Source organism: Triturus cristatus, chromosome 1_1 (genome assembly GCF_964204655.1).
Source record: "Triturus cristatus chromosome 1_1, aTriCri1.1, whole genome shotgun sequence".
Taxonomy (NCBI): Eukaryota; Metazoa; Chordata; class Amphibia; order Caudata; family Salamandridae; genus Triturus; species Triturus cristatus.
Genome location: NC_140579.1, coordinates 534,754,268 through 534,774,948, shown reverse-complemented (window position 1 = coordinate 534,774,948; position 20,681 = coordinate 534,754,268). Strand labels below are relative to the sequence as shown.

At 47.2% G+C, this 20,681-nt stretch overlaps 1 protein-coding gene across 9 annotated transcripts in view; it reads left to right on the top strand.

Moving 5' to 3' along the window:
• Nucleotides 1-20,681, top strand: part of LOC146870562 (ADP-ribosylation factor-like protein 8A) — a 557,139-nt gene that overhangs the window by 285,936 nt on the left and 250,522 nt on the right. The window lies entirely within an intron of this gene.

The following is a 20,681-nucleotide window of genomic DNA, read 5'->3' as shown; positions in this document are numbered from 1 at the left end:
TGGGAAAATTCCTTGACTCCATCCTAGAATGCTCCTTGGCCAGATCTAGCACCCGGACCAACTTCCTCATCCTAGGGGACTTTAATGTCCATTTTGAGGACAGCAAAGACAAGACGGCGTCTGAACTGATTCAAGACTTGGCGACTCACCAACTGCACTTACAGAACTCCCTTCCCACCCATAATCGGGGACACTTGCTTGACCCCATATTCTGTAATTTTCAGGACCTTGTGTCCAGGCCCCCTACCCCTGTGCCATGGTCCGACCATTTTCTGATTCCTTTCAGCTGGCACTTTTACTCTAAACCGCCGCAAAATCAAGCCCCCGGCAGACCATCCAGACCCTGGGCAAAATTAGATGTGTCAAGATGGAAACAAGCCCTCGAGGATACAGTCCCCACCCTCAGTTCATCCATCGACCTTGCAGACAGAGAATTTTCATCCTGGATTACCAACTCTTTAGACCTAGCCCTCCCAAAAAAACCTCATCATAAACCAAGGACAAAAGCCACCTCTCCATGGTTTACCCAAGAAATACGCCTTCTTAAGAAAGCGTGCAAGAGAGCAGAAAGAGTTTGGAGAAAAGACTTCAATCATACTAATAAAAACAACTATCGACTTATGATTCTCAACTATAAAAAAGCCCTGAAAAACGCACAAATCTCCTTTTACAGCGAGAAAATCAGCCAGGCAGCAAACTCGTCAAGGGAGACGTTTCTTACTTTGAAAAAACTTCTAAAACCCCCCACTCCCTCAGCTGCTCGAGACCCCACATTAGAACACTGTAATGAATTAGCCAACTTTTTCGACTCCAAAATCCAAACTATACTCAAACACCTTCCACCTCTCTCTCCCTTAGGCCCATCCCCCCTTCCCATCTCCCCACACCAGAGCAATGGTATCGAACTTAGCACTTTCCAACCCATCAATGCGGAAACTCTGACCCCTATACTACAAGACCTTAAAAGCGGATCGCCCCATGACCCAGCCCCGATAAGACATCTCAAGCAGGTAGCCCCGACTATCCTGCCTCTTATAACCAACCTACTTAATACCTCTTTCGGATCCGGTATAGTGCCCACAAATTGGAAAAAAGCTGTGGTGAAGGCACTCTTAAAAAAAACCTAACCTTGACCCGGACAATCTGGCCAATTTCAGACCTATATCTCTACTTCCAGGCATCAGTAAACTGGCGGAAAAACACATAAACTCCCAGCTTTCACACTATCTGGAATCCAACGAGCTGCTAAAAGTCTCTCAAACGGGCTTCCGCCCAGGCCAAGGGACAGAAACAGCAATGGTGGCGGTAGTCGAAGAATCCAGGAAAGTCATCGATGCAGGAGGATCAGTGGCAGTGATCCTCCTGGACCTCAGTGCAGCATTCGACACCGTCAACCACAACATTCTTGCCCAACGCCTAGGAAACCTTGCCATCACCGGGACAGCCCTTAAGTGGCTAAAATCCTTCCTCCACAACCGCTCCTTTCAGGTAGCAGACGGAGATTGTATCTCTAGGGAAACCCCGATACGTTGTGGAGTGCCCCAGGGCTCCTCTCTGAGCCCGACACTCTTCAACGTATACATGGCACCCCTAGAACAAATCGTCGTCCCCTACGGCATTAAACTCCTGACCTACGCGGACGACACACAGCTGGTCGTTTCTCTGAGCCAGTCAGAACCCCCTTCCATCGATCTGTATTCCTGCCTGGAGAACATAGTCAGCTGGATGAGCAACTCCCATTTAAAGCTCAACGGGGAAAAAACGGAGCTTATGGTACTAGGCAACCAGTCCCTTTTCCGCTCGGAATCTCTATGGCCGCCCAGTATGGGCCCACCACCAACCCCCAAAACTGAGATTAAAAGTCTGGGGATTTGGTTAGACGATAAACTCACTCTCAGTACCCAGGCCGAAAAAACCGCAGGTACTTGCTGTGGCTTGCTCCGATCCATTCGCAAAATTCTTCCACTCCTTCCATTCCAGTCCAGGAAACTGGTCATCCAGGGCCTTGTACTGTCCAGACTGGACTACGGCAATGCCTTATATCTAGGATCCCCAAAGAAAGTCATCTCTAAACTTCAGGTGGTGCAAAATGCGGCTGCCAGAATCCTCACTGGCACCAAAAAACGCTGCTCTGCTAAGCCTGCACTTAAAGAACTGCATTGGCTCCCGGTGGAACAGAGGGTTCATTTCAAGGCCATGTGCCTAACTCATAAAATTCTGCACGGAAAAGCACCCCCGGTCCTCAAAAATCTCGTATCCCCCCACACGACAACCAGAACACTACGCTCTACCAATGCCCACCTGACCAAGATACCCAAGTTCCAAAGATCTCGTTCCGGAGGTCGACAATTCTCAGTCCAGGCATCCAAGCTGTGGAACACTCTTCCACCGGCCCTCCGGGCTCAACCTAATCTTTTAACGTTCCGCAAATCCCTGAAGACATGGCTGTTCCCTTGATCCCTCGCTCCCTCCGGCCCCTTCTTGGAGATCTTGGTGGATTCTGTCAGCGCTGGGACGCTCTCGGGCAGCCATGCGCTCTACAAATCTCCTAAATAAATAAATAAATAAATTCTGGGTAAGGAAACGTTGGGGGATCCACGCAAGCCATACCTCCCTGGAAGCCGCCGGGTGTCTAGTTTTCAGAAATGCGTGGGTTTGGTAGGTTTCCCTAGATGGCCGCCGAGCACCGGGACCAAAAACCAAAGTGACCCCCCTTGCAAAACCAGGTGGTTTAGCGATAGGCCATTTTGATGTCGCCTCACTACGTTTTGGGCCCTTGCCTGCCGCGGGTACTTGGGCCTCCCACACAAGTGAGGCACCATTTTTACCGGGAGACCTGGGGGAACGCTGGGTGGTGGTAAATTTGTGTGAGCCCGGTGATGCCACTACTTTCCCACCCCAAAATGTGTGAAAAAAGTGCTTTTTTGAGCAAAAACTGAGGTTTGCAGGGGATTCTGGGTAAGGAAACGTTGGGGGATCCACGCAAGCCATACCTCCCTGGAAGCCGCCGGGTGTCTAGTTTTCAGAAATGTGTGGGTTTGGTAGGTTTCCCTAGATGGCCGCCGAGCACCGGGCCAAAAACCAAAGTGACCCCCCTTGCAAAACCAGGTGGTTTTGCGATAGGCCATTTTGATGTCGCCTCACTACGTTTTGGGCCCTTGCCTGCCACGCGTACTTGGGCCTCCCACACAAGTGGGGCACCATTTTTACCGGGAGACCTGGGGGAACGCTGGGTGGTGGTAAATTTGTGTGAGCCCGGTGATGCCACTACTTTCCCACCCCAAAATGTGTGAAAAAAGTGATTTTTTGAGCAAAAATTGAGGTTTGCAGGGGATTCTGGGTAAGGAAACGTTGGGGGATCCACGCAAGCCATACCTCCCTGGAAGCCGCCGGGTGTCTAGTTTTCAGAAATGTGTGGGTTTGGTAGGTTTCCCTAGATGGCCGCCGAGCACCGGGCCAAAAACCAAAGTGACCCCCCTTGCAAAACCAGGTGGTTTTGCGATAGGCCATTTTGATCTCGCCTCACTACGTTTTGGGCCCTTGCCTGCCGCGGGTACTTGGGCCTCCCACACAAGTGAGGCACCATTTTTACCGGGAGACCTGGGGGAATGCTGGGTGGTGGTAAATTTGTGTGAGCCCGGTGATGCCACTACTTTCCCACCCCAAAATGTGTGAAAAAAGTGATTTTTTGAGCAAAAATTGAGGTTTGCAGGGGATTCTGGGTAAGGAAACGTTGGGGGATCCACGCAAGCCATACCTCCCTGGAAGCCGCCGGGTGTCTACTTTTCAGAAATGCGTGGGTTTGGTAGGTTTCCCTAGATGGCCGCCGAGCACCGGGCCAAAAACCAAAGTGACCCCCCTTGCAAAACCATGTGGTTTTGCGATAGGCCATTTTGATGTCGCCTCACTACGTTTTAGGCCCTTGCCTGCAGCGGGTACTTGGGCCTCCCACACAAGTGAGGCACCATTTTTACTGGGAGACCTGGGGGAACGCTGGGTGGTGGTAAATTTGTGTGAGCCCGGTGATGCCACTACTTTCCCACCCCAAAATGTGTGAAAAAAGTGATTTTTTTAGCAAAAAATGAGGTTTGCAGGGGATTCTGGGTAAGGAAGCGTTGGGGGATCCACGCAAGCCATACATCCCTGGAAGCCGCCGGGTGTCTAGTTTTCAGAAATGTGTGGGTTTGGTAGGTTTCCCTAGATGGCCGCCGAGCACCGGGCAAAAAACCAAAGTAACCCCCCTTGCAAAATCAGATTAACTATTGTTACTACAGCGTGAGAATTTTGGAATAATACTGCAAAGAAAATGTGGCAGACAGTTTGAGGTTTACAGGACAATGGGGATAAAAAATATTTTTCAATTCACTAGAGAGACATCACCATGAACTCCCAAGGGTTTTCGACAATATCTACAGTTGGTGGGTTATTCTTGCATGGAAAGTGTACCTTGGTAGAGAAACTAAAGACAAAGATTCCTGCACAACCATCTATTCCTCAAACACACACACATACTGGTTGGATTTGGCACGAGGGCGAGTCATGGTTCAGTGTATTAAATTTTATTAACAAGAGATTTCACAAAAATGAAATGCACTGTCAATAATTAAATTCACAAAAAAACAAACCAATGACTCGCAGCTCGTGAGCTGTAAAGCCACGTCAAGGCACCAACCACTTTACAGGCCATTCACACACCTTTCATACGTGATACAAACAAGACCATTCGCACCACCAGGTACAAAAGCAACACAGTACAAAAATCACCAAAAAGGGACAAGGTACACCCTGCTTCAGAAAGACAAATATTACTGCACAGCCATCTAATCCGCAAGCACACACACATACTGGTTGGATTTGGCACGAGGGTGAGTGATGGTTCAGTAGATAAAATTGTATTAGCAAGTGATTTCACAAAACATGAAATGCACTGGTAATAATTGAAAGGGCGAGAAACTGAACTATTGACTCACAGCTCGTGAGCTGTAAAGCCACGACAAGGCACCAACCTCTTTACAAGCCATTCATACACCTTTCATACGTGTGAGACATACAAAACCATTCACACCGCCAGCCGTGGGCCCATCACATAACAAAACTCACACCAGCACACAGCGCCATTCAAGGGCCCATCACTTTCACACGCCCACAATCCAGACACAGCAACTACACAGGCTGATGGATTGCGTGGAGTGGCACTCAGCTAGCAGTGTGTGTAGTGACCAGCAGAAAGTCACTACTCACACACAGCCAGCCGAGCACCAGTCCACACACACCGCTAGCCAAACGCCAGTCCACGCACACCGCTAGCCAAGCGCCAGTCCAGGCACACCGCCAGCCAATCGCCAGTCCAGGCACACCGCCAGCCAATCGCCAGTCCAGGCACACCGGCAGCCAATCGCCAATCCACCTACACCGCCAGCCAAGCTCCAGTCCACGGACACCACCAGCCAAGCACCAGTCCGCACACACCACCAGTCCACGCACACCGCCAGCCAAGTACCAGTCCATGCACACCGCCAGCCAAGCACCATTCCACGCACACCGCCAGCCAAGCTCCAGTCCACGTACACCACCAGCCAAGCTCCAGTCCACGGACACCACCAGCCAAACACCAGTCCGCACACACCACCAGTCCACGCACACCGCCAGCCAAGTACCAGTCCACGCACACCGCCAGCCAAGCACCATTCCACGCACACCGCCAGCCAAGCACCATTCCACGCACACCACCAGTCCACGCACACCGCCAGTCCACGCACACCGCCAGTCCATGCACACCGCCAGTCCATGCACACCGCCAGTCCACGCACACCGCCAGCCAAGCACCATTCCACGCACACCACCAACCAAGTGCCAGACCACACACGCCAACAGCCAAGCGCAAGCCTACACACACCGCCATCACATTTAGGATTTTTTTAGAAAAAATAAAAACACAAACAAATTGCAAATAGATGCAAATCTTCTAACAGAAAATCAGCAACTAAATACATTGCACTAACACCAACCTTGAAACAGAATCATATTTTCCAAAGAATACAGACCAGGCAGTTCACTTTACCACTCATGAATGTTCCCAAAAAAATGTTCGCGTGTGGTACGCTCTGAAACAAGCAGGGAGACACAGTGCAGGATGAGAGGGACAATCGGGGCAGTACATACGACTCTCCTTCCGCAAACCTCTTCGCCAACAGACTCTACATCTCCTACTGGGAAAATCTTTTGCGGGTGTGGGAGGAATGTGATCTGGAAAGTGGCGTTCTTTCAATCTAGCAACATCCTCCACCACTCCAACTCTAGGAACACTTGCCTGTTCCACTACAACAAGGCTGCCTATTACAGACTCCTGAAACTTAGCAAAAGTCATCTTTGACTCAGGGCAAGAATCCTGGAACACAACAAAAGCATTAAACATTGCCAAGTGGAAAAGATGGATAGCCAACTTCTTGTACCAAATGTAAGCCTTACGAAGAGCAGTGTAAGGTTCCAACCTCTGATCTACTCTGTCAACACCACCCATGTGCCTATTATAGTCTAAAATGCACACAGGTTTGCGCGCTTCAGCGACCTGACCCCAAACAGTCACAGGTGCAGTGCTTTCATCATGGATGGAAGTCAGCATGTAGACATCTCTCCTGTCTGTAAACTTCACAGCAAGAAGCTCCTGGCAACGCAACGCACTGCACTGTCCCCGCACAAGCTTTTGACAAACAAGTTCTTTCGGGAAACCTTTACAGTTAGAGCGGATTGTGCCACAAGCAACAGTGTCCACTTTGGCCAATTCCCTGAACAACCGCACACCAGTGTAGAAGTTATCTACATATAAATGGTGGCCTTTGTTAAAAAATCCTCTACCAAGTTCCCAAACAATTTTCTCAGTCACTCCAAAAGTGGACGGACAACCAGGGAGGTTAAACCTAGATTCCTTACCGGTGTACACCCTGAAATTAGAGACATATCCAGTCCTACTGTCACACAGCATATACAGCTTTATTCCATAGCGTGCCCTCTTACTAGGAATGTATTGCCTAAAAACCAAGCGGCCCTTGAACAACACCAAAGACTCATCCACTGCAATTTCTCTACCAGGGGCATAAATCTCAGAAAATCGATCAACAAAGTGATCAAGGACAGGCCTAATCTTAAAAAGACGGTCACAATCAGGGTGATCTCGTGGCAACGCTAAACCATTATCAACAAAGTGCATCATCCGAAGCAGAAGCAAATACCTGTCACGACTCATGACTGCCGGAAAAATAGACGTTGCCATCAAGGGACTGCTAGACCAATATGAAGACATTGAGGGCTTCCTTAGCAAGCCCATCAAAAAAGTTAAACCCAATAACTTCTTCATCTCTTCAACATTTGTGGGAGTCCACCGGGTAGCTCTAGAGTGTGGCTTAAGACTGGCACTGTTGTCCCTCAAAAACTGTTCGGCATACAAATTAGTCTGCTCAACAATCTCTGCCAAAAACACATCGTCCATAAACAACTGAACAAAATTTACCGGCAAAAAGTTTTCAGTATTCACTCTAGACCCTGGAACACCAGTAAACTCTGGCAATGCCGGCTGCACCATGCCAGGGGCAACCCAGAGGTCATCACTTTCAACGGGAAGCCTTGCAGCCCCAGCCTGCAGCCCAGATGCCTCTTGCCGCACTACACCAACGGGAAGCCATGCAGCCGCAGGCTGCAGCCCAGAAGCCTCTTGCCGCACTACACCAACGGGAAGCCTTGCAGCCGCAGGCTGCAGCCCAGAAGCCTCTTGCCGCACTACACCAACGGGAAGCCTTGCAGCCGCAGGCTGCAGCCCAGATGCCTCTTGCCGCACTATCGGCACATCAGTCTCCTCCTCTAACACAGGCACTTCATCCGCACTAAGAGTATCTTCATCATCCGATGACCCCATACGGAGAGAAAACTCACTGCCAGAATCGTCCCCTGCCTCCTCTCCCTCAGATGCAGAGTCAGTCTCTGAACCATGGTCAGAGGAAGACTCAAACAGCAAACCAACAACCTGCTGAGCAGTAATCCTGTGGCTAGCCATTATACTTACTAAGATAGAAGACTGCACAAACAAGTCAACAACAACCAACAATGTGCAAACCAAGTAAGTAAACAAATGTGTACCTTTATCACAAAGATCAATGTACTCAAAAACTATACAATCCAATTACAAGAGACAGCTGCACTCACCAGAAACAAACTCTGCAGTGACACAGCAAAAACCAACGATATCAAACTAGAAAGAAGAAAAAAAAACAAATTAATCGCAAGACAACAAAATACACATCGAGCACCAATGCAAAAAGTTTTTGACACTCAAAAACCAAACATACTGCTATTATTACACCATTTGCAAAAAAAAAAAACAGGCAGAGAAATCAAACACATTTACATTGTACAAAAATAAGTCTCTTACCAAACTACACAAACAGCAGAACCACCAGTCACAAAACGGCAACGTGAAAAGAAGAAAAGCCTTCACCTAGAACAAAAAAGTAAACAAAAAAAAAACATTACACTTGGAATTCACAAAAAATATAACAATAAACATTATAACATGCTATGTCACTACCCAAATGGTCAATCGCGTTGTGTGCCAGGTGGGGCAGAAAACAAATTGCACCCTGGAAGCGAGGGGTCACTTCTATTTTTATTTGAACTAATTCCCTGGTGTCTAGTGGGCTTTTCTGCCCCCCCTGGGAGCAGAAACGGCGAAAAAATAAAACCGATCTGCCCCCAGAGGGGGCAGAAAAGTCTACAAAAAAATTAGGGGCCCAAGGAAGCGACCCTTGCCCAAGGGGTCGCTTCCTACAACAAAAATTAGTTCCCTGGTGTCTAGTGGGCTTTTCTGCCCCCCCTGGGAGCAGAAACGGCAAAAATATAACACCGATCTGCCCCCAGAGGGGGCAGAAAAGTCTTCCAAAAATTTGTGGGCCCAAGGAAGCGACCCTTGCCCAAGGGGTCGCTTCCTACAATAATAATAAGATCCCTGGTGTCTAGTGGGCTTTTCTGCCCCCCCTGGGAGCAGAAACGGCAAAACAAATGACACCGATCTGCCCCCAGAGGGGGCAGAAAAGTCTTCAAATGATATATGGCCCCAGGAAGCGACCCTTACCCAAGGGGTTGCTTCCAAAATAAAAAAAACACACATCCCTGGTGTCTAGTGGGGCATCCCTGCTCCATGATCGCGACGCTGTGCGCGATCGTGGAGCAGGAATGCCCTGTATTGAGACATCAGGGGAGAGGAAATACTCTTTCCTCTCCCCCGATGCCTCAATACACTCTAAAAGGCCCCCGCCGCCCCACCGGAGCAAACAAGACTCACCTTGCCTCTGTGGACGCCTGGAAGCAAATGGCTTCCAGGCGTTCGAGCACTTCCTGATGACGCCGGCGTGCGCTGTGCGCGCTGACGTCACCAGGAAGCGTGGGGGGGCTCGGGGGTGGCAGCGGAAACTCTTCCGCTGCCATCCCCGTCTGTGGGGGCACGATCGATGCCCCAGGGGGGGAGCGCCAGCGCTTCCCCCAGGGGCTGTCCTCATGACGGAGCGGTTCCGTCATGAGCACAGCTCAACTGATGCTCATGACGGAACCGCTCCGTCATGAGCATCCAAGGGGTTAAAACCTCTCATGTTGTCAAGTTTTAGTAGCATTAGAAGCTAGTCTTTGCTTATGCATTGATAAAATTAGTCAGGGTTTGACACTAAGGTGCAGTACCATGTACTATTCTGTTCACTGTGGCAGAACTGAAAATGTAAAAGTTTTACCTAAGCACTGTCCTAGAAGTAGTCTGATTATTTAGTCGGTTTCTAAGTACCAAATAGATTGCTTCAAATGTCTATGCAGTATGCATGTAGTGATCTAACATACTATACACTTGTCTTTTACACCTTCAATTCCCTAGTCAGTATCCATACACTTCCAGGAAACATCCTGTCACTTCCTTTGCAGTTCTCTAGAGACCCATTCAACAGCATGTACTAATCCATTCACTGTGCTAAAAGCCAAACACTTATAAATTCACCAAGACACTCTCTTTCCAGTACTCTAATGATTCAGTCACTGCCTAAGAATTCATGCACTGAGCCAGGTCTTAGCACATGGACTTCTTGAAACCCTATCCACTATGCATGCAGTCCTCTAACCATCTACACACTTGTCTTTCACACCTTCAATTCCCCAGTCAGTATCCGTTCACTTCCAGCAAACACCCTGTCACTTCCCTTGTACTCCTCTAGTGACCCATTCAGCATCATGTACTAATCCATTCACTGCGCCAAACCCTAATAAATTCACCCAGGCACTCTCCTTGCAGTACTCTAATCATTCAGTCAGTACCCAAGTACTCATCCAGTGACCCAGGCCTTAGTATATGGACTGCTTCAAACCCTTATCCACTATGCATGCAGTCCTCTAACCACCTATACAAATGTCTTTCTCCCCTTCAATTCCCTAGTCAGTATCCATACACTTCCACGAAATACCCTGTCACTCCCTTTGCAGTCCTCTAGTGACCCATTCAGCACCATGTACTAATCCATTCACTGTGCTAAAACCCAAACACTTATAAATTCACCAAGATACTATCGTTGCAGTACTCTAATCATTCCGTCAGTGTCTAGTATTCATACACTGAGCCAGGCCTTAGCACATGGACAGCTAATAACCTATATAGTCACTCATGTAGCTACTCACTAACCCATGCAGCCACTTAAACACAAAGTGAGAGACTGATACAGATATTTACATATTTAAACATTACTCACTAAGCCATGTATTCACTAAGATACACTTAATCAGTCAGTTATACAATCAATTTTTCAAAAACAAATCATCCATTTAGACACTTATATACCCATTTATTCTTCCATCGACCTTGAGATATACATATATAAAACATATGTAATTTTCAAAAAAACACACATTCATTGGATGATGTCATCAGTGATGTCATTTGAGATGTCGTTAGTGAAGTCATAAGTGATGTCACTGACCATGTCATGAGTGATGTAATATGTGACGTCATCAGCAGTGCACTGCGGGCGCACAAGTTATAGTTAGCTGAACTAACTATAACGGGGGAATTTCAATGGTTTTGTACGAGTGAAAAGTCCAGTTAACTATAACGCTCCTGAAACCTATGGTTTTTTCAGTGAATTTCTAAGGTTTTTTCAATGCTAATTCCTAACTATAACGTGCCTGAAACCTATGGTTTTTTCTGTGAATATATATATATATATATATTATCTACTGGCGGTCGCCAGTAGATAGTTATAGTTAGGACCGAGTTTCCATAGGAAATCTCAAAATTCTATTTTGAATAACTTTGGCGCCGGTTAACGAATCCTCGCGAACTTTTGCAAAACTAATGGGGCGCTCCGGTCAGCTCCTACCCTGAAAGTCTCGGGGTGATTCGTCAAGCGGGGGCCGAGAAAAAAGGGGGGTCCCAAAACGCATTTTCCCCATGTATTTTTCCATAGGACCTTTAGTCGCAGCTACAGCCGAACGGCTGAACAGAATTACTTGAAATTTGGCAGAGAGGTAGCCATAAGGTCAAGGAAGTGCCTTTCGCAGGTCTGGTGTAAATATGTTCAGTATTTCCTGAGAAAATAGCATTTAAAAGCATATCAATATCTATACGCGCGCAGGGTGCGCGCACTGTGCAAGCCCTGTGCGCGCACCCTGCCGTGCACGAGCGTAATTCTGATTGGTTGTTAGATGTCAGTAAACATTCGAATCGGTTGAAATCAGTGTCGGCCGCCATTTTGTCTGTCGCACTGAAAAGGAAAGGTGGAGAACGTGAATAGGGGGCAGATTAGGGGGTTCTTGACCCCCAAGCCATTGTCAGGGGGTCACAGAAGGACCACGAAGGGCAAAAAAAATGATTTTAATTTTTTTTAAAAACATTGCGGGGTGCGCGCACTATGCGCGCACCCGAAAAATAACCTTAAAAAAAATAGAAATAAAAATCAAGTTTAAGTGTTTAGATATTAGGTGGCTCTAAAAAGAGCCCTTGTGTTCATTGAGTGTTTTTCGGTACCTACAAGTAAGTACTGATGCATAGTCTAAAGTTCAAGAGGAAGACTCTGTTCCCTTCATCATTGAAATGTACACCGTCTCCTCTATAAATGTCTTGCATGTTGTAACGCAAGTTGTTGTGGTATATAGAACCCATACCATAGTCTCTGAGGAAAGCAGAAACAGACTTATTGACGTGCTTTCTTGCTTTGTCAATCTGCGGCCAAAATTGGTTGGACCAGTTCCACTTTTGCCTTTGGCATATATTAGAATATACAAAGGCAGTTTGTGGAAAAAGTGACATCAATTGCAGAAAGGTGTCCTTAATAAGCATTTCCAGACCTACCCCAGTTAAAGTGCCTTGGTCATTTCCACCACAGTGCACAATAATAAGGTTAGGCTGTGGGAGATGTAGAAAGGTTTTCACCAAAGGCATTAATTGGTGCCACTTTAATCCTCTCTGACCAATCCATTTAATGTCTACATTTGGCAAAGCAAGGTCTTGTACAATACCTCTTTTTTCTGCAAATTTTTCACTCCAGAAGACATAGCTATGACCTACAATCCACACTGTGAACATCTTTCAAGGAGAACAGGATGCACTCAGGAGGTGTCTTTCAGTAGAATGGCAATATGAAAAGAAAGACAGTTGAAAAATGGAGGCATACATACTTTTTTTAATAAAAAGAACTCATTGGCTGATTCAAACCATGTTACAGTTAAAACTAGGCTGTATGTTTACATTTTTAAAAGCATGTTTTGGATTGGTACAGAAAAATGTGTTCCCACTGAACATTACTTTGGATTTGCTGTTAGGTTTGAAAAGTCAAGCACTCTTACTCTTTGGATTTGAAACATTGTGTGCTGAACTTCTGACCTCTCTGCTCACACCAGTGTTCCATGACCTGTTGCTATGGTAGCAGGCAGAAGTCATGTTGGGGGAAGGGATAATTTGGAGAGGGGTTGAAAGTTGCAAGCAATAGAAATGTGTGATTCCATTTGTAAAAATGTGGGAAGGACTGTGATTTTACATTAACATGTATATGTGTGAAAAAAGAGAGGGAAACATTGCCATTTACTGGTTGTGGTGAGAGGAGAGAGGTGTACAGCGCTGAGATTCTGGCTCTGATAATCTGCTGTTTCAGTGCCACATTTCTTTATCAACTAGCTAATTTTAAAGGTGAGTTATGAGTTTGAGAGGGGATGTATGTGGTGATTTTTGATATAAATATTAGAATTGTCATTCTTCTTTTAAAGTTGTGTTTTACATTTTGTGTTTTAGGAGATATTTAACTGTCTTGAACTTGTAAGATATTATGGAGTATGTCTTCACTGTAAGTTAAGGTGTACTGGTATCACTGAGGAATACTGTTTTGTGCCTAGAATCACATCATGAGTCTGTCTGCACACAGGATTTGTTGTCAGAGATTTAATTTGTGTTGCTCTTGTTCTGTTAGCCTTGCACTCGCAGAAAAGGGGCAGTTTGTTTTCTTAAAGTGTGATAGTTAGCATTCAGCAGAAATCAGTTACTCAGAAATGAGAGGCAAATGCAAACACATTTGAAAATAGCATGGTACATTTTCCTACCACTTTAAAAGTTGTTTTTTACATTTTATGTTAAGGAAGATATTTAAGTGCCTTGAACATGTTAGATATTATGGAGTATGTGTTCACTATAAGTTAAGGTGTACTGGTATCACCCAGGAATACTGTTTTCTGCCTAGAATCACACCATGAGACAGTGTGCACACAGGAATTGTTATCAGAGATTTAATTCGTGTTGGTCTTGCTCTATTACCCTTGCACTCGCAGGAAAGGGGCAGCTTGTTTTTTGTAACACATGGTCATGGTGTCAAGGAGCTGTTAGGACATGTGCTCTTTTCTGCTTGTCTAAAATATAAGAAAAAAGTGTCAGGCTGTCACAGTAATTATCACTTACTCCACCACAGTACTAGATGTGCTTACAAATTGCCAAACAAAATATGGCTTTGTGGTTAGAATCACACCATGAGTCTGTGTGCACACAGGAATTGTTGTCAGAGATTTAATTTGTGTTGCTGTTGTTTTGTAAAACTTGCACTTTTAAGAAAGGGCAGTTTCTTTTCGTCAACTGTGTTGGTTAGCACTCAGCAGAAATCACTATCTCAAAAATGAAAGGCAAATGCAAACACATTTGAAAATAGCATGGTACATTTTCCTACCACTTTAAAAGTTGTGTTTTACATTTTAAGTTAAGGAAGATATTTAAGTGCCTTGAACTTGAAAGATATTATGGAGTATGTCTTCACCATAAGTTAAGGTGTACTGGTATGACCCAGGAATACTGTTTTCTGCCTAGAATTACACCATGAGACAACATGCACACAGGAATTGTTGTCAGAGATTTAATTTGTGTTCCTGTTGTTCTGTAAAACTTGCACTTTCAGGAAAGGGCCTGGTATCACCCAGGAATACTGTTTTGTGCCTAGAATCACACCATGAGACAGTGTGCACACAGGAATTGTTGTCAGAGATTTAATTTGTGTTGCTGTTGTTCTGTAAAACTTGAACTCGCAGGAAAAGGGCAGCTTGTTTTCTTCAACTGTGATGGTTAGCACTCAGCAGAAATCACTATCTCACAAATGAGAGGCAAATGCTAACACATTTGAAAACCACAGGGTAGATTTTCCTTCCACTCCTGCAATGGGTGAGGTAGTTCCTACATGTTCAAAACTCTAATTAACCTTTACCAAACATGTACTCTTACACACATATCTGCAGTCTTCATGCAGTTGAAAAAGTCTCCATGCAGATTTCTCTTGCAACTGATAATACACAGTCTCCAGAAACACACTCTTTGCACACATGCAGCAGCTTCTCCTACACTCCCATGCATAATACTCAGCTCTGTGTTGTGTTTCAGATAGCAGTGTGTAATGCAAACACATTCAACGTTACCAAGGCTCATTTCCTTTGCTCTACTCAAATCACTCACCCTGTAACACATGCTGATGGTCTCAAGTAGCTGTTAGGACATGTGCTCTTTTTTACCTCTCTAAAATATAAGGGAAATGTGTGAGGCTGTCTCAGTAATTATCACTTGCTCCATCCACAGTACTAAATGTGCTTTCAAATTGCCAAAGGAAATATCGTTTTCTGCCTAGAATCACAGCATGAGTGTAGGAGAGTAGGGTCTGCTATCCTATGGTCACCCCAAATTTTTGCTTTTTGCTTCACTGGTTTTTGACATATTGAGGCTGTGGGCCTGCCAATCAGACCCCCAGCCTGCTGTTCTCTCTACTAAATTAAAACTATGCACCCTAGGTGCATAACCAATTGGAAGTGGATCACCCTGTCAGCCCCTGTACCAGTGTACACTAGGTACCCAGGGCATTGGTGTACCCAAGGCCTGCCAGGGGCTGCAGCATGTATTATGCCACCCCAGGCTTGGCCTAACAATCTGACACAACTGGCTGATCACTCAGCTGGGGTAAGTTGGTGTAATCACCTCTTACTTAGGTGTAGTATACCTATACCTAACCTTAAATGGGACACCTGGTAACCTCTAAGTCACTCCTATGGCAGGCCTTAACAATCCTGAAGGCAGAGTGCTTGGTTCCATGTGAGATGGTGCTCTGGCATGAGCTGAGCCTGTCTGCAGTGGTCGGAACAACTTCCTTCTGCTGTTTCCAGATATCGTCATACCATATACTCTTAAGTGCATTATGAACCTCGCGGTTAAATGCTATCTTTGGTTTGGCTTTATCAAAACATGTCGAGTAAGGTGTCATACGAATTGGAATACTAACCCCTCGCCAATTCTGGCGACGGGGTTAGCATTCCACCCTTCTAGAGGGACACGACATGTACAGTACCTGAAACCCGGGTAAAATCAGACATAGCCTCAGCTCCACAAAATGGATGCTGCCACCACAGACACAAGTCTGCCCTCCTGCTGCTGGGAGTCCTTCCAGCTTGGGAGGTGTGGACAAAGGGTTTCCTGCCAGGGGAGGTGCGTGCACCACCCCAGACAGGATTTTGTGTATTGGTCAGGTAGGGCTTGAAAGAAACCAGACATGCCTGTGGCTCACAAGGAGCCTCGGTGCATATGCCAGTTCAAACCGGTCCTGGGGCACACCAGTCCCGGGCCTGGGGCGAGCTGGACAAAGGATTGGGGGTGTAACCACCCCCCTTCCTGGTCCCACCCATAGGGAGGGACCTAGCAGGTAGTCCGGCCCCTAGAATCCGAATAAAGGTAGGAGCTGTGTCCTAAGACTTCAGACATCCTGGAATCAACTTGAAACTAAGAAGAAGACGGGAACTTCGACATTCTGCTGCACAGAAGACTGAAGAAAATCTCCCCTGTGGTCAGGGAGTGACCACCTTGCTAACGCAAGCACCATCCAGCGAATCACCGTCTGCTTTGCCGCCGCCTCCCGCCGGAGCCCGAGCCCAGAGACTGACAAGACCTGGACCTCCAGACCTCTCACCGCCCGATCCACAGTCCCTGAAAAGAGGAGACCCGTGGAGGCACCGAGACACGTGGAGCCAGCCATCTTGGAACGACTACGACAAGCTGACCAGTGCAACAACCGAGGCTCCCTCCAAGTTGTGCTTTGGGTCCTGAGAAGCCCAACCCTCGAGCAGCATCTGCACCAAAGGTGAGCCCTCCAGCATCTCCACGATCTGCGTGGGGCCCTTCTGCATTTTGCCACTCGACGCGCCTAACCGGTTGCTGGCCCGCTGGCTAGTGGCCATCTTGGCGACGAAATCTACGACAAACACCGCTGGTCTGGTTGCTCCAGACTGGCCCTTGCTCCCCTCCAAAGGAGCAATCCCTCTGACCTTGCTGGTCAGAACCAACAGCTGATTTCCGAATCCTCCTGCAATTGCTTTTGCCAAGGCTTGTTTGCTTCGATCAAGTCGCCGACACCGCCGACAGCGAGAGCCTGCGTGGGACAGCTCGTGAGCCGACTCCTGGACGTCGTCGACCTTCAGGGACCACGTGGCTGCGGAGACAAGCTACCCCTCATCACCTGTTTGCACCCGACATCGCCTGGTACCCACCTGGTGCCACGCTGGTCACTGGCTAGTGACTGTGAACACTGTCCCCTCTGCTTACAGGTCTTCAACATCTCCGATCCACTCTTGGATCCACTGCATCTCTCCCGGACCGACCGCCTGCAGCATCTTTGTCTTCAAGCTCCACGGAACAGATAGAAGCAACCCGACGCACTTCGAGGCCTATGCACCCGCTTCCTGTGGGTGAGGTAAAGCTGGCACACCTGTGCCCAAGTGTAGTATTACATCTCTAGTGCCTGTGTTCCAAATCTTGAGTTCCTAGTCCATCCGGAAGATCCTCTTTGCAGTAACTTTGTACTTTTTACGCACCCATTGAAACCTATGGGAGCACGCGTGTGACTATTTGCTCTGCACACGCCACCCGTGGACCTCCTGGTCACTAACTGACGTTAGCTCCTTGTAGGCCCAGCGATTCTAGAGGCCCTAGGCCTTTTCCCTTTTCTGTTCGTGGTACTTATACCACTATTTTAGTATATGGTTTGAGTGGCCACCAGGGCCTATCCATATAAAGTGCAACTTCTGTGTATTCTGTGATAATCTTGTTTGACGATTTGTGCTCCTGTGCTCATAAAGAGACTAGGGGTAACTTTGATAAATAAATACATATATATTTTGAATATATATCTGTGTGGTGTCCTTTCATTGGTATAAAAGGGGGTTGCATTTGGTAAAACAGCTGGCTTAACACGCTTCACGAGTTTAGCCTCAAAGACTGCTTAGCCTACGCTACCACTAGGGCAGCTAGTCCGAAAAGGTTGACTTACAACCACACCATAAGGGTTGCTTGGCATGGTACAAGGTGATCACTTTAACTAGTGAGCATCATATACCAGGCCAACTTCTCACATTGGTGAGCAGCGGTTGGATTTGAGCTTGCTGTGTTTTACCATTGTAATCTCTTGGTTACCAATTGAAAGATCACATAGGTACCTGTAGGTACATATAAAACAAGATTAGATATACATAAGTTCTACTGAACTTAGTTGTTGTAGAGCAAAGGGAGTAGCACACCCTGACTACAACTACTAGATAGGTTTAGTAGGTAAACCCAAGTGTAGGTAGATTGCAACACATCCACCCACACTTAAGAGCAATGGCCGGGGCAGAGGGGTCCACTGTACCCATCTCTGTTGAGAGTGACCCCCAGAGGGCACCATCCAGCTTTGCTACCCTTAATCAGAATGAGCTCAGGCATTTGGCAACTCTTAGAGGCCTTAAACAGCCCAAGAACCCAAACTCTGCTGAGCTCAGAGAGCTCTTACAGAATGATGAGAATCAGAGAGCACTCAAGAAAGCTTCCCAGTTAGCCCCCTTAGGGTCAGGAACAGGAGGCCCCCCTTCTAAAGATGCCACTGAAGTACCCCTTCCCAATAGTCACCCCTTAGATGGGATGCCTACCACAGAGGATGAGAGTGAAAAGGATACTGACAGTAGTGAGGATGAAGGGAGAACTAGCCCAGTGCCAAGTGTTATACTTGGCCCAGCTAAACCAAGGCTATTGGGGACTGACAGTGGGTTCAACCCACTGGATCTCCCCAGTGGACTTAACACAGGGCTGGGAAGGCAAAGGAATCGCTCAGGTGACTCCAATGCTTCCCATGGCTCTAGAGGCTCTCAAGGTCACTCCAGGAGAAGGATGACCACCCCTCAGAGGAGGGAACATGAGGCCAAGATGCAAGAGGCCCAGCTGAGGATCAGGAAGCAGGAGCTAGAAGTAGCCCTGATGGAAGAGAAACTTAGCAAGGCTAGACAGCATAAAGAGAGTGGGTCTATACCCACTGGTGGCAGCATTGTCCCTAAGGACAAAGATAGGGTTTTCGACAATAGAAACCTGTCTAAGGTTGTGCCCCCCTACAAAAGTGGGGATGACATCCACAAGTGGATAACTGCTCTTGAGAGAGCCTGCAAAGTACAGCAGGTTCCTGAAGATCAGTGGGCAGCGATCCTCTGGCTCTCCTTTGAGGGAAGAGGCAGAGACAGACTCCTCACTGTTAGAGAAGAGGATGTCAAACTACAGAGTCCTGAAGAGTGTTCTAGTAGATGGGTTAGGCTTAACCACTGAACAGTACAGGTTAATGTTCAGAGACACCCAAAAGACACAGACTCAGGACTGGTCTGAATACATTGAATGTGCCACTAAGGCTTTGGAGGGTTGGTTGCTGGGAAGTAAGGTATCTGATTTTACAGGATTGTATAATTTGATGATGAGAGAACAGATTTTAAATAACTGTCAAAACCAGCAACTGCATCAACACTTGGTTGACTCTGATCTGACCTCTCCCCAAGAATTGGGAAAGAAGGCAGACAAATGGGTCAGAACCAGGGTTAAGCAAAAGAACCAGAACCAGGGCCAAGGGGGTGATCAGAAGAAAACAGACCAAAAGGGTGGAGATCAGAAATCTAAAGACCAGAAGTCTTCAACAGGGCCCCAAACTACTGCTAAGGAGGGTGGGTCCCAACAACAGTCCAAAAAGAAGAAAGAAGGTCAAAAGAAACCCTGGTGCAATCATTGCAAAAATACAACTCACTGGACTAGTGATTGCAAAAAGGGTGGAGCCCCCAACACTGTTGCCCCTAAGGCACCTGCTCCCAGTACTACTGTTAGCAGTGTTGGTCCCCAGACAAAGGGTGTAGTGGGAATCACTATGGGAACTGAAGGAGATTCTGACTTAGACAGAACCCTTACACAGGCAGTCTTGATCTGTGATGGGGACATTGATTTGTCCCTGACTGTGAGCCCCAGTAACCTGGGCAAGTACAGACAGACTCCTTTAATTAATGACAAAGTGGCTCAAGCCTACAGGGACACATGTGCCAGTGTCACTATGGTGACACCAGGCTTTGTGGACCCTGGACAGTACATACCAGGTGAGAACTACCTGGTGACCAATGCCAGCAATGCCACTACTTCACACAGTGTGGCAGTTGTTAACTTCTCATGGGGAGGGGTAACTGGCCTCAAAAGGGTTGTGGTTAGTGCAGACCTCCCAGTAGAATGTTTGTTGGGCAATGACCTAGAGAGTTCTCTATGGTCAGAAGTGGAGTACAGGACTCATGCAGAGATGTTAGGTATATCATCACATGTCCTTGCTGTGACCAGGTCACAGGCCAAAAAGTGCCTCACTGAACCTCAGGTCTTGGATCCTGGAACAATGGACCAAGCACCTACCAAGAAGAAGAACAGGAGGGTCAAGGCTGTGCCTTCCCCCCTGCCTCAGAGTGATGATCAGCCTTCCCAGGAAGCTGATCTAGAGGACCCTGAAGGAACTGTCCCTGAAGAGCTTGAACCTGATCAGGTTGAGTTTCTGGGGACAGGGGGACCTTCAAGGGCTGACTTGAGGCAGGCTCAGTTATCCTGTCCCTCTCTTGAACCCCTCAGACAGCTGGCTGCTGCTGAGGCTGCTGGGAATGCTCAAGGTACCCATAAAGTGTATTGGGATGAAGGGCTCCTTTATTCAGAGGCTAGAGACCCCAAGCCTGGTGCAACCAGGAGGTTGGTCATACCTCTGCAATTTAGGGGCTTCCTTCTTACCTTGGCCCATGACATTCCTTTAGCAGGACACTTAGGCCAGAACAAGACTTGGGACAGGCTTGTCCCT